Here is a 16,935-nt window from a genome sequence, read left to right on the forward strand (position 1 = left end):
TGTTGAGCCCACCCACCCCCACGCCACAGCCAGCATTTAGCTCTTCTTTTAGCTCTACCCTGTCATCTGTGCTGTCAAGGACAAAGCTATTAAGCCCTGAAAATCTCTACACATCAAGGTTTCAAATAGAAACAAAAGCAAAGCTTTGGCTGGTTTGGCTCAGCAGTTGGAGCATCGGCATGTGGACCAGAGAGTCCTGGGTTTGGGTCCCGCTAGGGGCACATACCAAAAAAAAAGAAAAGAAACAAAAGCAAAAATTCTTGTAAGAATGATGACCATGGCGAAAGTTGTTTTCTTGATTTTCTATCAAATGTTTGGGAAAACTCACAAGGGGATCATTGTCTATGATACAAAATTTAAAAGATGATTGCATCCATTTGTCTGCACATTTGCAAATGTTGTTGTTTTTTAAAATGAAAATAGAAGAAAGTATCAAACAACTCAAAAAAACAACCTCTAACATGCTAAGTGAATTGGAAGATGATAGAAAAGTAAGCATCTCTCTCCAAACTTGCACAAAACGAGAGAGCAGAATAATCAGACCTTCTCAGGAGAGCATGCCTTTTATTTTTCCAAGCACCCTGGAGCTCGGAGGAAGGACAAAGGACTGGATAGTCGCCTGCTCCCTCTTCACTGTGACATCTGACACTGTTCCCACTGGTGGTGGCAATGCTATTAACCCCATGTTTAGTTTGATGTGGCAAATCCCCCAAAATCTCTAGCTGATCTGGCGAGAGAATGAGCTCCGTTTCTTCCTTGTGGCTCCAGAGAGAGCAAAGCACACCATTGCCATCCAGAAGAGAGAAAAGTCTTTTCCTGCCTCTTTCCCATTGTCCCAAATGGCCAAGCCTGGGCACACTGCCTGTGGAGAGTCACTCAGCCACCCACAATGCCGTCCTTCTGCTGTACGGCAGCCCAGGAAGCCTCGGTGGGAAGCAGCTCCAAGAGTCTCCAGGCAGCCAGTGCCAGAGTGGTCACCCCACCTCTCTGGGTCCCAGCCATGCCCCGGCCAGCCTCTGCGGTCCCTGTAGGACAGGCACAGTAAAACTCCGAGAAGGTCCTAATGACGGTGATGGTGATAATAATAATAAAGTGTCGACACGATGGTGAATTCACCTATTAATTTGTTCAGATTAGCAAAACAACCTCTCAGTTTGGGGAAGATTAATGGAGAGAAGCTGCGATCCTTTGGTAAAAGTATTATGTGGTCCCAAAGAATAGTTAGAACAATTACCACTGTTGTTTATGTCAATAGACCCAGTTTCATGCAAGTACGCACATAGATATTAGTTCTATAAATATATAAAGACATACATGCTAGAACATTTAGCATAAGGAACAGGAGCGTGGGCTTGGGTCCCAGACAACCTGAGTGCATATCCCAGCTCCGACACTGGCCAAGAACGCGACTGTCATCAAGTCACTCAAATACCGGTGTGCCTCACTTGCTTCATCCATGAACTGGGGGGAATGACAGTACTTACCTCATCTGACTGCTGTGATGAGTAAATGAATTTGTTTATGTAAAGGACTTAGCACAGTGCCTGACACACAGAAATCTTATTATAAATCATCATTATTTTTTTATCCTTTTAAACATAATTGATTGTTATAAAAACATTCTTTTTTATCTTGACATAGGAAGTACTATCCTTATGAACACAACTGACCGGAACATCCATGACTCCTCCACTTCCTGCCCCAATAGTGCGCGTGCGCGCGCACACACACACACACACACACACACACACCATTTTTACCAAATTCCTCCCTCGGGGGGGGAAAAAAACCAGAGAGAGAGAGAGAGAGAGATGGAAATGGCGTTTTACAGCATCCTGGATAATTTTCTGACAGTAAGAAAAAGTCAGCAAATGGAAAGAGGGAAGTCTCAGTGAGGAAAGACCACAACTGCAAAGACAGTCTGCTCTTAGGTCACCAAGAGCCAAAGGTCACCAACAGCCAAGAGAAGACAAAACAAAGAGGCGCTGAAGTCCACACAAGGTCAGCTTTCTTTCTGCTCTTCCTTTTTCATACTTCCTTCTTTCCTTCTCAGCTCGTTCAGGAGCCGCCTCGCTTCCCAGCACCCCTTCCCAGACGCTGCCGTGCAGTTATTAGGGTACTTGTTGGCAGAATGGAGGTGAGAATTAATCCTCAAAGTTGACAAGGGCTACCAGTGAGTTTTCCACCACACCACCACCCCCAAATTATAAGGGAAAGTTTATTTAGAAAGTCACAGAAGGAGAAGAAGTGAGCCATGGAAGAAATAGGCTCAGGAAACAAGTTACAGCAAAAGAAGGGCCCTTGGAGCTTAGGAGAGGAAAAGAGAGGGGGAGAGAGAGAGAGAGGGAGAGAAAGAGGGAGAGAGAGAGAGAGACCTGGGTTAAATCAGCTGCTTTGTCTCTTACACACTGCATAAAGTCAAGTTTGTCTTCACATTCTTCATACCCCAGTTTTCTCCTCTTTCCCAGTTCAAGGATACCCCATCTCTATTCTGAAATCTCCTAAGCTCTTTCTTTTAAACTGGTGCTCAAGAAAAGGTAGCAACTCTGTGTGCATCAAAAAGCAAACAAAGGATCCCATTTTAAGTCTGTATCTCCATGAGCATGTTTCTAATCATCGAAGGATACACTGAGACCTGGCAGGGATGACAGACCTGACTGTGCAGTACAATCACCCTAGGGGCTTAAAAATGCCCAATGCCAGGGCCCACCCTAGACCACTGAAAACAGGATCTCAGGGTGGGGCGGGGGTGAGGGGGAGGCCAGGTTGTTCAAGGGCTTGAGGTGATTTCAGTGTGTGGTCATTGAGCAAAGGGACTGGAGTATAGCACTATAGAGCATCTTAAATCATTGCACATCCCAGTGTACAAGCACAGAACAAAAGACTTGACTGCTTTTATTTAAATTTTACCCATGTCAATCATGGCTATGAAAAATATTTCAAATGTCCTTAAATCCCAATAATGAACACATCCTTTCTTAGGAATTCCCTAAACAGTGGGACTACGAACATTTTCTAAGGATTAAATGTACTATGACTTAGTCACATCTTGGAATAACTTCCGGTTACCCTTTTCTATTAACATTTTCTATGTATCAGACACAATACCAAGAACTTTCAAGTAGTATCTTTTTAAAATACATAACACTCTATCAGATAAGCATTAATACTCCTCATTCTACTCCAGTGTTGACAGGCTCTGTGCTAGATTTCTATTTAAGGCTTTTTCCATTTAATCCTAGGAGTTACCACCTAATGCAGGTTCATAAATGGACCCTATGGTAACATTCTTTGACTTTGGAAAGTTGACTGTAAACTTTTTGTTTGTTTGTTTTGTTTTGCTAATCCTCACCCAAGGATATTTTTCCATTGATTTTCAGATACAGTGAAAGGGACGGGGGAGAGAGAGAGAAACATCAATGTGAGAGAGACACATCAATTGGTTATCTCTCGCATAATCCAGACCAGGGCTGGGGATCAAACCTGTAACCCAGATGCGTGCCCTTAACCAGGACTCCAACTCATGACCCTTCAGTCATAGGGCTTATGCTCTAACTACCGAGACTAACTGGCCAGGATGACTGTAAACTGCTTTTAATGAATAGTCCTTGATTTAAAACTATTTAAAATCTGCCTAACATCCATCAATACTCTCTGCATTCAGAGGACATTCAAAGAATCAAACCTATCATTGAAGAATATTGCATATAAGACCTCAGTATTTCTTGCATGATCCCTTGTAGTACTCCTATCCTCCCTGTTAAATGGCAATGTAATCAATATCCAGGAGTCATAAATAATGTTAATACCCCAGTACCCAGTTGTGCTTAAACTAACCTTCATACCTTACTCTACCATACCACCAGAAAATAAACTCTTGTCAGTTATAGATCTTTGCAGTGCTTTCTTTAGCATCCCTGTTGATTCTGAAATTCAATTCTTACTCACTTTCAAATGGAAAGACCAACAATATACTTGGACAGTAATTCCTGAGCTACACTGAAAATCTGACTTACTTGTCCCAGATTTTAAAGGCAGATATTGCCAATATAGAATTTCCTTACTAATCTTTTACACTGTGTGGATGACTTCCTTCTCTGCTGACCCTCTGAGGAGACATCGATGAAGAGAGCCTCCACCTCCTTTAAGAGGTGAGCTCTGGAAACAGAGAGGATTGTCAACTTCTTTTGTACCAAAGATTTAAAAAAAACAGTTCTTATGTTTTAGAACTCTTAGATGTTATCCAATTACCTACATCTTTAGTAATGATAAAAATCCCTGGACATTCGATGGCAAACAGAAGAAAGTAGAGGTAATAATTTGGCTGCTAAATTAGCAGCATTAAAACAATCGCAGCTCCTAATGAACATCTCAGCGACCAACTGAAGCAATTATGGTTTTAAAAGATAACATAATGGGAGCACATTATTTGGCTGTTCCATAACAATTTTTAAAAAGTGGTTAGAACAAGGCTGTAAATTTGACCCTATAAGAAACTTATGGGTAGGTTGTAACTACTAACCAATTCTCCCTGGATGCATATAACATCATATATTACAATATGAAAATGACTTACCTCACTAAAATACTGATGCAAAGAAAAAAAAAAAAGGTTTTATGGGGAAAACAATACTACTGGGAGCCATCTCCAAAGACAGCTTCCCAGTACACCAACAATGCCAAATCTGCCCAAAGTACAACCTGGGAAAACTCATGCCTCAATGGGGCATTTCCCCCTGCCTTTAGGGTCCTTTGAAGTCTTGCAAATGGACTTTATTTACTTGTCTTCTTCTAAAGGACACAAATCTGTGTTAGTAATGATTTGTATGCTTTTTCTATGAATAGAAGCATCCCATGCCACAGAGCCACAGCATCAGCAATGAGTAAAATACTCCTAGAGAAGAACTTCCTTGTTTGAGGAATCACCTCAGAGCTTCTTAGTGGCCAGGGAACTCATTTCACAGGACAAATTGTACATTCCACAAAATACGGCTGATTTGACAAATTGTGTTTATCGTCCCCAGTCCTCTGGTCTTGTAGAACAGACGAATGGGTTAATCAAAACTCCATTGGCAAAACTCACAGTCTTTCCATCTCCCTTGGCCTAAGGCTCTTCCTTTGGTATTGCTCAACCTAAGATCTACTCCCTTTGGCAAACACAGACTATCTCCTTGGCAAACAAGACTGTCTCCTTTTCAAATTATTACTAGCATAACCATGAGATTTGATCAAGAAATATATGAATTTGCACTGCTGAAAGGAGACCTCCTGATTTACTGTAAAGCACTTACAAGGGCCCTTAAGATTAACTCACAGCTCATAGAGCAATCTTTCTATAGAATGCTCCCAGGAAACAAAGGTCTACAACATTATGATCTCCAGTCTGGAGATTATGTTTGTTGAAAACGCCATCTCCATAAAGATGCTTGTCAGGCATAAAGGAAAAGGGCCATATCATGTGTGACTACTAACCCTTGTGCTGCTAAACTTAAGGATATTGACTCATTGATCAATGTTTATCATTTAAAAAGGAAACCCACACCTGAGTGGTCATCTCAGCCTACTGGAGGTCTTAAACTAAAAATCTCTAAACACAAGACCACCACTAGAATTCCCATTCTAGGATTGGAGCAGACGGCACCTGATACAGATGGCTCTCCCAAGACCCTGGAACAGGCCAGTCATACATGATTCCACCCAGCAACCCTTATTCTTGGTCTTCCCTTTGACCACCTTTGTTTCATTTACTGATTATATTCTGCCTTTTCCTAGATCTTTAGTCTAATTTCAAGATAAACATACTGAATTTTATGTCTGCTTACTACAATGACTACCCTATTTGCTCTTCAACAGACTTTTGCTCCCACTAGCCAACAATTATCCAACAATGCCAACTTAAATGACTGTTGGATATACACACCTGAACCAACCATACTCATGATGAACTAGAATTAGTGGCTTGGCCCTTAAGTCTTGGGAACTTACAAAACCTAACTTGACATAACACTGGATTTAAATTTTCTACTTTCAAATCTCAAAAAAATGTTGATGAAACACATGACTTTTTATCCATAAGGTCCCCCCAACCCACAAGGGATTACCCATAAATCCAATCTGGACTCTCACTGATAATCTTATTTGAAGATATAAACAGTTAGGCAGAATCTTGGGTTTTGTCCCTTTAAACGTGTGTAACTACACTCTTTTGTATGATTCAGACAACCATGCGTTCACACCTCAATGGGCCTTAAGTGACTATGTTACTTCTTACAATGTCTCTTATGTGGGGAAATTCCAGAAATCATGCCACTCAATCCTCGAAAGCTGATATCCTTCCACTCCTCAATACTATTTGGGGACTAGATCAAAAGTCTGACGTTTGGTGGAAAACAAATGAAATCTATCTCTTAGGGAATGCCAGCCTGAAAACTTGGAACACAGTCAAATGCTAGTCTTTCAACCCTGACCCAAATATATAGAAACCTCAGGGAGTCTTTCAATCACTCTCATGATGACTTTAATGTTTTCTACATTGGCATGATCACCTAACATATGGTGAGGATGAAGTCTCTGCCTCAGAAATAGGAATTAATACTTCCCTCCTGTTTGGGTGAAAAGCCTAATTACACACTCGCACTTGAGAGCACCAGGTGTTTCCTCTTACGTGGGACCCAAATATAGGGCACCTTACCAACCTAATGGTGAGGCAGATATGGCATTGTTATGTTAGTACCTGATGCTTTCACCAGAAAGGCTCTTCCTTCCTCTGCCATTATCCTCAATCTAAGCTCTTTTGTCTAAAAACTTCAACTAACATGAATCAAACAGAATTGGGATTTGGGGTATGGTCATTTGGGTCCTCTCTCCACCTAAGACCTCATAATAGATGGGGCACTAGACATGCCTTCACTAGAGCTTTCTTCCTTTGGCATGGAGTAGCTGAATTTAAAAAGTCTATCAGAAATCTTTTTATTCTTGTAGCACAAGCATTGCATACTATCGCAATTGGTTTTGAAGAACAACAAAGAATGACTGACAATCTGGGTGAGGTAGTACCACAAAACGGTGGGGCTCCAGATGAGTTAGCCGACCAGCAAGGTGGTACTCGTGCCCTGTTGGGAGATGAATCTTGTTTCTATGTCAACAAGTCAGGTAAAGTGATACAACAGCTTGAGGTTCTAAAACAAAATTTTAAAATCTTTGGACAGAAAAAACATCACCCTACCAATTGGGATTGGAGGCGTACTTAGCTGGCTGCCCACGAGAATAGGGACCTGGCTTTGTTCTATGTTACAGGCTTTAATAATATCAGTTTCTTCTGATTATACTGTTCACTACTTTAATTAGGTGTCTTATCAGGTGCATCAAATAACAACTAATAACCACTACCAGAATAAAATAGCCTAACTCCTGAAACATTACAACAAATAAATCCAACTGAGACCACTTCTACAAAGTAACTTTTTTTTTTTTTTTTTTGCAGAGGACTGACTGACTACATCACTTAAAGTTCACTATGGCTAATGGGTGGAAAGTGGAATTAGAATTACTAATTAAGAGACCACTATATAAATTCAGGAAAGAGAAGAGAAATAATTCCATACTTTAGAGTTAGACCTTAAAGGACCTTGATATTTTATTTTTTATCTTTATTGTTGAAAGTATTACAGATGTTCCCTCTGTTTTCCCCTATTGGCCTTCTCTTCCCATACAAAATGATTTTTTGATTTGAGGAATATGTGACTTAGCTCTGTTTCTGACAAGACTCCTTGTTGCTCAGATGTGACCATAAGCTCTCCTATTGTACACTCAGGAAACTGCTCTCCCTCCTACGTAGGACGTGACATACCAGGAATGAGCCTTCCTGGCAGTGAGGGATCAGTGCTGTTTTTCAACGATGGACCAATAATACTTCATCATGGTTGATCATCAGTGCTTTCTAAGGAAAAAATCTAGATCAAAAATTAAAAATATGAAAGAAAAACAGCCAAATGAAGCTGACATTGTCTAGAGAGCAATAGAAAACGTATCTGGGAGGCCTCCAGGAAACGGAGCGAAAACACTTCCTCCATGTGAAACTGAACTTTTGAACTGGGCTAAACCAGACAGCTACATCCCAATGCAGTTCCTGGAACTGGCTCTGTATCATTCAACTCTCTATTTTTAAAAAAATTGGAGGAGGGGACTGGCTGGGTAGCTCAGTTGGTTAGAGCATTGCAATATGCCAAGGTTGTGGGTTTGATCTCCAGTCAGAGCACATATATAAGAAGCAACCAATAAATGCATAAATAAAACAAATCAAACTCTCGCTGTTTCAAATAAATAAACAAAAATATGTTTTCACCTAGCCATAGACACACGCAATTAATCATATATAGCATAAAGTAAGTTGGCTTGCTAGCATCAACCACAGCTTTCAAAGCAACTTGTGTAATCTGTTTGGAAAATCCCCTTTTTATGTCTTTATAAACTCTGTCCCTTTCTTTCCACCTCAAAACACAGTTGGGTTCCTATCTGAATCTGTGTTTCCAGAATTGCAATTCCAAAAATGCCCCCAAGTAAAGCTTTTGTTTGCCTTGCAGTTTTTGGTCAAATTGATTGACATCCCTGACTTCCCAGCGCTTACAACCTGCTTCCATCCTTGAATCTGAAGGGCTAGCCAAATGCACGTGTAAAGATAAAGAAACAGATGTTTGAATCTCAATTTTTTTACCAATATAACATTAGATGGTATGTCAGATGATTTGATCAATTACCTGATTCTTTCAGATTAGATTTTAAATGTTAAACATCCAGAGATAGTTAACACACTCTCAGAAGTGCAAGGGAAGGTTGGCGCATCACAGGGGTCAGGCAAGAACAAACTGGCTCAGAACTGTCACTCAGAGCCTTCTGTTTGTCTTCTCGCAGTCAACTCGGTCCCAGTGAGGTATGTGGTTTCTCTAAATATCACTCTTGTTGTCTTAACTTGGGTGCTTCCTTCCCATTGTCAATATCCACCCTGAGCTTTTCAGAGTCAGGCCCACTTGTTTGTAAAACAGCTAATTGACCTAAAGTGAAGAACACATCTTAGCCAGTCAAATCCCAAAATTCCAGCTTAAAAAAAAAAAATGTATTAGCCCTAGCCGGTTTGGCTCAGAGATTAGAGTGTTGACCCACGGACCAAAGAGTCATGGGTTCAATTTCAATCAAGGGCACGTACCTTGGTTGTGGTTAGGTACCCGGCCCTGATTGGGGTCGTGCAGGAGACCAATCAATATGTCTCTCTCATGTCGATGTTTTTCTCTCTTTCTCTCTCTCTCTGTCCCTCTTTATCTCAAGATAAATGGAAAAGAAAGTATCCTTGGGTGAAAATTTTTTAAAAAATTTATTAAAGAATTTTACTGCATAATTGTCTTAGGAGCCATAGTTATTAAAAATAATTTTAGATTGAAATCATACAAAAATCCATTACTTTTGTTTTCATTTTTATATCCATATAAATATGCTCTTAAAGAAAACTAAATTGCTGTAATAACATGACTCTAAGAGCCAAACCCTTATCTTATTCCCCTAGATGTAATTCAAGGACATCCCCAGATAACTCTATATTTAAGAAGAGAGACAGACTAGGTAGTGAAACCTCACCAGGGTGAAGATGGTGGAGATTCTTTTGTCTTGGCACCATGAGTCAAGCCTATAAATATACCTTGTCTAAGTGGAAACCAGGATCAATTCTTCAGCTCATTATTATCTCACATTGGGGTGAGAAAGAAGGGCAGGAATGCAAATGTTTCGAGAAACAGCTCTGGGTCTTGGAATTAAACCATAATCATACTAACTGTCCCTAAAAGGGATAATTAGCACAAGTAATTAACTGCCAGGGCCTCTGAATTACGTCAATGGCATGGCTATTAAAAAAAACAGCCCTGGCCGGTTTGGCTCAGCGGTTGGAGAGTCGGCCTGCGGTACAGAGAGACCCGGGTTCGGTTCCTGCTAAGGGCACGTTCCTCGGTTGCAGTTTGTCCCCGACCCTGGTTGGTCGTGCGGGTGGCAGCCACTCGATGTGTCCCTTCACATCGATGTTTCTCTCTCTCTCTCTCTTCCTCTCTCTCCCTCCTGCTCTATCTGAACAAAAAATGGAAAAATGTCCTCGGGTGAGGATTAAAAAAAATAATAATAATAAGGCATCCTTTGACCTTAAAGGCCTTATAGATTTATCATACATAGTCCAGAATATGACAAAGAGCTCCTCTAAAGTTATCTAATTTAGATACGGTGAGCACTGAAATATGTTTTAGTAAAGGGGAAAAAATGGGTAAGAGATAAAATGGATCGAGTGTAGGATCATGGAAGTCTGAAGCCAAAAGGAGACTTGGAAATCATTAGAAAATTGGCAGTGCCCAGGACAAATCTGATCTCTGATCTCTGGAGGTATTTTGTTTGGCCCATCCATTTTAAATTTAGTTTAATTTTATTTAATTTTTAGCAATGTTGAATGCTTTAAAACTGGAAGATTTTACATAAATATTTAAATTTCCAGATTCTCTTGAAAAATCAGAAGGTCTGGCAAAACTGAGCCCTTACTCTTAGATAAAATTGTCCAGAACTGAGTAACTCTGGCCCTCATTGAATGGGCATGTTCTCTCCAGTTCCTTCTACCCCCTAACGTCTCCCTGTCACAGGATCAAGACTGACTCACATTTAGTTTCCCCTCTGCTCTCCTGGAATCCCCCACCCCAGTCAGCTTTGCTGATTTCTGATGCCTCTCCCCTGGGTGAACCTTGTGAACTGCTGCCGCTGATCTAATCAGCTCCTCAATTTCCTCACCTGTATGAGTAAACAGAGGTTTAGAGATGTCATGCTAGGGGAAACACCCACACCAAGATGCCTTACTGACCAACCCAGCAAGCAGGCTCCTACTTCCAAGTCCTGCTATCAGGTTCAGAAGAGAAAATGGCAGAATTTGTAAATCACTCAGAGTCTGAGAATAGATTTTAAAAAAAATTGAGAGACTGAACAGAGTGAAGTATAGGCAAAATGAGGCCCAGACATTTAGATACAGGTTGATTGGTATAACACCTTCCTATATCCCAAACTCTTATCCATGCTCCCTATACTGCCAGCCAGGTTCTTGTTGAATCTTATCTTTGCTCCACACACCCATCTCCCACAAAGCTTGGCTCAAATAGTAGTGTTTTGGCAAAGAAATCTAGGATGATACTATCTAAACTGGTGTGTTATTTTGTTTGATATGATTTGCATGATTTGTACATGATAATGTGGTGTCCAATCAGTTGTCAGAATACATACCTTAGTAGGTCATATGCAAACTAGTATATATTTGCTAGAATTACTTTCAGAATAAAAATCAAGACACATGGCAACATATATGAAATGCAAAATACGAAAAGGTCCAGTGCAAATTGGGGGCTTGTTGAACCATGAGAAGACTTTAAAATTGACGCTCTTCCAGAGAATCTGGCAGGTCTGGTCCTTATCTTTAATGCTGTCACATTCAATAATGTTTTTCCTATCTCATGTCCAATCTTTGTTGTTTGTTTGTTTTTAATTTTTTTAAAATCCTCACTGGAGGAGATTTTTCCATTGATTTTCAGATAGAGTGGGAGGGAGAGAGAGAAGGAGAGAGAAACATCAATGTGATAGGGACACATCCATCAGATGCCATCTGCACACAGGACAGGGACAAACCGCAACCAGGGCAAGTGCCCTTGACTGGAATCAAACTCACGACTCTGTGGTCCGCAGGCTGACACTCTAACCGCTGAGCCAAACCTGCCAGGACTCCACATCCCAACTTTTCTCAAAGAGCTTAAGAGTTTCTTTTGAGTAGTTTGAAGATGTGTTAAGACATTAAAATATACAATTGTGGCCCTGGCCAGTTTGGCTCAGCGGTTAGAGCGTCGGCCTGCGGTCTGGAGAGACCCGGGTTCGGTTCCCGCTAAGGGCACGTACTTCGGTTGCAAGTTTGTCCCCGGCCCTGGTTGGTCGTGCGGGTGGCAGCCACTCGATGTGTCCCTTCACGTCGATGTTTCTCTCTCTCTCTCCCTTCCTCTCTCTCCCTCCCACTCTATCTGTACAAAAAATGGAAAAATATCCTCGGGTGAGGATTAAAAAAAAAAAAATATATATATATATATATATACAATTGTGTAAAGTAAAATTAATCAGAACGATGTGTAAGGTACAGCATGATGACTAGAGTTAACATACCGTGTCATGTATACGAAAACTGCCAAGAGAACAAATCTTAAAAGTTCTCATAAAAAATAATTTATAACTGCGTGTGGTGATGGATATTAACTAAGCTTATTGCAGTAAACATTTATATATATATATACACACACACATATTATATTATATTATATTATATTATATTTATTATATTATATTAATGTGTGTGTGTGTGTGTGTGTGTGTATATGTGTGGAATCATTATTTTTTACACCTAAAAGTAATAAAATGTCATATGTCAATTATATCTCAATTAAAAACAACACAAAATAAAATAGGCAGAATGATGGGAATAAGGATGCAAAGAAAAACACAGAGAAATATTCCTCTTACATGTAGCATGCCCAATTTCTAACTACTATTAATAATAGTCATCATGCCCTGGCCAGTTTGACTCAGCAGTTAGAGTGACGGCCCGCAGACCAAAGAGTTGCAGGTTCAATTCCAGTCAAGAGCATGTACCTAAGTTGCAGTTGGATCCCCAGCCCTGGGGTCATGCGGGAAGTAACCAATCAGTGTGTCTTTCTCACACAGATGTTTCCCTCTCTCTCCCTCCCTCTCTTCCCCTCTCTCTCACTCTATCTGCAAATCAATGGAAATATAACCTCAGGTGAGAGTTAAAATAATAATAATAATAATAATAATAGTTATCATGTATTATGTATTATTCAAAGGATAGAGTGTCAAGACTGACTTCTTGGGTTCAAATCCTGGTCCCAACATTTACTTAGCTTAGTAACCTTATTGAAATTCTCAGTCTAAGATAAAAGTTATGCCTCCATACATAAAATAAGCTGTGATGGCTCACTAGACATATCATGTTTGATAAACATTTATAATGATTATATTATTATTATTACTACTAGCAATTGAAACAGAAAATAGAAAGTGGAATTACTCTGCATATTGGCCCAGGGAAGTAGAGGTATTTTCCTATCCAAAGTTTTAATCAAACTAAGAGTTGTTATACCATAAGATTGCAGATTTTAGGGGGCAGGGGAACTAGATTTTAATAAAAATTAGATTTAAATAATGGGCCATTTCTTCTGGAAAACTAACATCACCATACATCACTTCTAGAGATCAGATTTGGCCTGAGCTGAGCACTCCCCAAAAATTGAAGGCTATTCAGAACACATTCCTCTTTTACAGTAATATTAATAGGAAGCAAATACTGCTGAAATTTTGTTCATTTACTTATTTTAGGGGGAAGCTCACAAAATTGAGCTTCAAGTTATGAACTACAGTTAAGAGTGCCCACATTATCGGTGTAAATATAATAATAATGTTCAATGACATTTTAATTTCTTAGCATGGCTTGTCATGTTCTCCATAATGTAGCTCCATCCTATCTACCTTAAATTCCAGGCTCTAGCCCTTCCAACCTGCCCTTCCAACTAACACACCAGATGTCCATACCTCTGTACTTGTTCAAGCAGGCTTCCATTCCTTTGAGGAAATCCTCTTCCTTCCTCAAGTCCCCGCTCAGATGCTACACCCACTACAAAACTTTTCTCAGTTCTTAACTTTAAGTGAACCTCTCCTTTTCTCTACCATGTAAGATCACACTATCAGATAATTCCAATTGCACTATCTGATACTGAAAATATCTGTAAACATGCCTATCTTTCTCCCATCAGTGAAACTTCTTGAAGGCAGGGACTTGTGTTTCTCCGATGAACTTAGTTTTAACTTATAGTTTAGTCTATAGTTTAACTATAGCTTTAACATAGTACAGGAAATACTTTGATGTTTACAAAGAACCTCCCAAAGGAAAGGCCAACTAGCTCAAAATATATACATTCTTCCAAGTTTTTGTTGTTGTTGTTAATCCTCACCCGAGGATATATTTCCACTGATTTTTAGATAGAGTGAAAGGGAGGGAGGGGGGAACATCAATGTGACAGACACATATCAATTGGGCCGGGGCTGCGGAATCGAACCTGCAACCCAGGTGCATGCTCTTGCCTGGGAATCAAACGCTCCAACCGTTGGTCCTGGTCCATGGGCAGATGCTCTAACCGCCGAGCCAAACCAGGGAAACCAGGGAAACAGTTTTCCAATTTTTAATTAAAGTCACTAGGTGATTCTTGGAAGGCTATATTTATGTAAGCAAGACACTGTTTCTCTTGTCCTTTCCCACTGTCATTCTATACCCAACTGCATTCTACAAATACAGTTCAAGAAATATTTCACTTAAGAAAAAGACTAAAAAAGCTAGGGGTTCAAAAGATTGGGGGGGGGTAAGGAAATAAAGCCTGCAAATCTGACCACATCTGTCTAACTGTCATCCTCTAGCTTGAGTTTTGTGACCAGATCGAGCCCCAAAGTACCATGATCTGCCCTGATACAGAGTCAAACACCAACTAATGCACACCATCAGCACCATCTTTACAAAGTCACAGTCTGAAGTCAGAAGTTGGAAGAGATTTCCTAGTGTCCTGATCTACCTCCCTATAACTTTTGTCCTTCCCTATATTTATCCTATTGATATGAAGGGGCCTTGTTACCTTACTTGCCTACACACAAAAGATAATAACAGAGAAGGATGTTCTTAGGCAGCCAGTGGTGCTAAAAGTATGAGCTGTTACAAAATTGCAGGTTAAACTATTTTGTAAGTTCCACTCCTCTGGGCCTTAAAACACACAGGCACATTTTTGGCAATGATTTTGGGCACTGTGTTATTTGCATTCACATGTTATTTAAAAGAAGGTGTAATTGAATAATGAATAATCGGTGTTTTCATTTCAGAATCTTGTCTAGCTACCTCAGTTCTCTGCCTGAACCAGCCAGAACAATTTCTCACTCTTGAAGCCAACCCAAATTTAAGAAAGTATTAGGATATAGCAAATTAACAGAATTTGATGTATCATGTGACTATACTGGGGGGTAAATCAGCATACATCAGAATTACTATACAGGTTAATTCCAGATTATATATATATAATATATATATATATATATATATATATAATACATACACACACACACCCAAAGTAACTGTGACACAGGAAACTGGTCAAACAATGTTATATTGAATAATTTCCTACATAGGTAATATATTTATTGTAAATTTTGCCTAAACTTCTGAGTCAGATTAGACCTGGCATCCCAGGAAGCTTTGATTTGTTTTTGATGACCAACTTTTAAATGGTTATCAGTTGTTCCCCAGGCTCTGGGCGCTGCTGAAGCCAGAGCAGGTTACCTAGAGAGCCACAGATGGAGTGTTCAGCACCAAGTCCCGGCAGGGCCCTGCTCGGCGTCCAGGTGCCTGTGTCTTCCCTAGCGGTCTCCCGTGTTCGCCCCGGCTGACCTGGTGGTGCTGAATGTGGCGTGGCGGGGCAATATCCGCCCGCCCCGCGCGCTGCCTGCCTCACCGCCCATGAGAACCCGGGGCACCTGTGGGCACCAACTCCCAACCAAGGCACTTGGAGGCCTCGACGCCCTCTGGGAAACGGGGGCCCGCCTGAGTCGTCCCCACCCCCACCCCAGCTCTGCCGCCAGCAGCCCCAGATGCTGTCCCGGGGGTCCGGGACAGTTCGCCGCCGCGAACCCAATCCAAGGACAGGTCTTCCTTCCATTTCTCTCTCGCTCTCTCTTCCAACTCTGTTCAAAATGCCGCCCTCAGATTCCTGGGGAAACTTGCCCACCGCAGAGACGCACCCTAACAAAAAGGGTGGTCAAAGGGTGGGCGTGAGCGCACCGGGTCCACTCTCAGCACCCCGACACACACCCCAAACGAGAGACCGCTTCCAAGCCGTTTGGCTGCGGGTGACAGCGTCGCCGCCGCCTTCTCCTCCAGCTCCGAGTCGGAGGAGTTTCTTCTGGCCTCCTGGAGGCTCGACAGCACGGGGGCTGCCGGCACTTGGGACCCTCCCGCGAGCGCCAGCCCTTTACCTGTGCACCGGCCTCGGTGGGGGACTCCGGGGCGCAGCACAGGGCACGGTGCCCCGGGTGGGCCGGGCGGGTGGTGCAGTGGGGACCTCGGCCGCCGCCGTCCCCTGCAGCTCCGGGCCTGCCGGGCGGCTATTTATCCGGGGGCCCGGTCCCAGCCCCGGCCCCGGCCCCGGCCGGAGTATTGGGCAATCGGTCCCGCTACGCGCTGCCCCGGGAGCCGCCGCCCTCTGCCCCCGCCGAGGTCCGCAGCGGCGGCGGCCACATGGAGAGAGGAAGCCGGCCCCCTCCTCCGGGCTCCACCTTCTCTTTCTCCTCCTCCCCGGGAAGTTATTCCCTGTGTTCCCCCCACCACCACACACACCCCTCTCTTCTTTGCGGGGCACCCCGGCCAGTCCAAACCGGTTACGACTGCGCGGGTTGCTGGGGGAAGGAGGAGGAGGCGGCGGAGAAGATGGAGGCGGAAAAGCGGGCGGTGGGGGCGCTGCTCCAGCTCTCGCCGCCCCGAGCTGTGCGGGGCCAAGCCGGCCAGGCGGAGGGAGGGCACTGCCCGGGCCCCGGGCCGGGCCGGGCCGGGAGCCACCAAGGCGGTGGAGCTTAGCACCACTGGCCGGGCGCCCTCTCCGTGCGTACACGACAGTGCCCCGAGGTCGCGGCGCCCCTGCCGCACCCCGCGTGCCCGTGCCGACCCTCCCACGACCCACGTGCATGTGGGGGCAACCTGGGGTCTACAGATAAATGCGAGTCGCCCCTGGTCTCCCAGGCTCCGGGGGCCTCCGGGCGCCCTTCTGGCCGCAGCTGTACACT

The 16,935-nt window shown here is 42.7% G+C and overlaps 1 protein-coding gene across 1 annotated transcript in view; it reads right to left on the minus strand.

The window, feature by feature from the left end:
- Positions 1-16,189, minus strand: part of SLC16A9 (solute carrier family 16 member 9) — a 51,003-nt gene extending 34,814 nt beyond the window's left edge. The window contains exon 1 of the mRNA XM_036265290.1: positions 16,132-16,189. The gene's annotated coding sequence lies outside the window, so the exon portion shown is untranslated. The remainder of the gene's footprint in view (positions 1-16,131) is intronic.
- Positions 16,190-16,935: the final 746 nt, after the last annotated feature.

This window comes from Molossus molossus, unplaced genomic scaffold, assembly GCF_014108415.1.
Source record: "Molossus molossus isolate mMolMol1 unplaced genomic scaffold, mMolMol1.p scaffold_m16_p_17, whole genome shotgun sequence".
NCBI classification, from domain to species: Eukaryota; Metazoa; Chordata; class Mammalia; order Chiroptera; family Molossidae; genus Molossus; species Molossus molossus.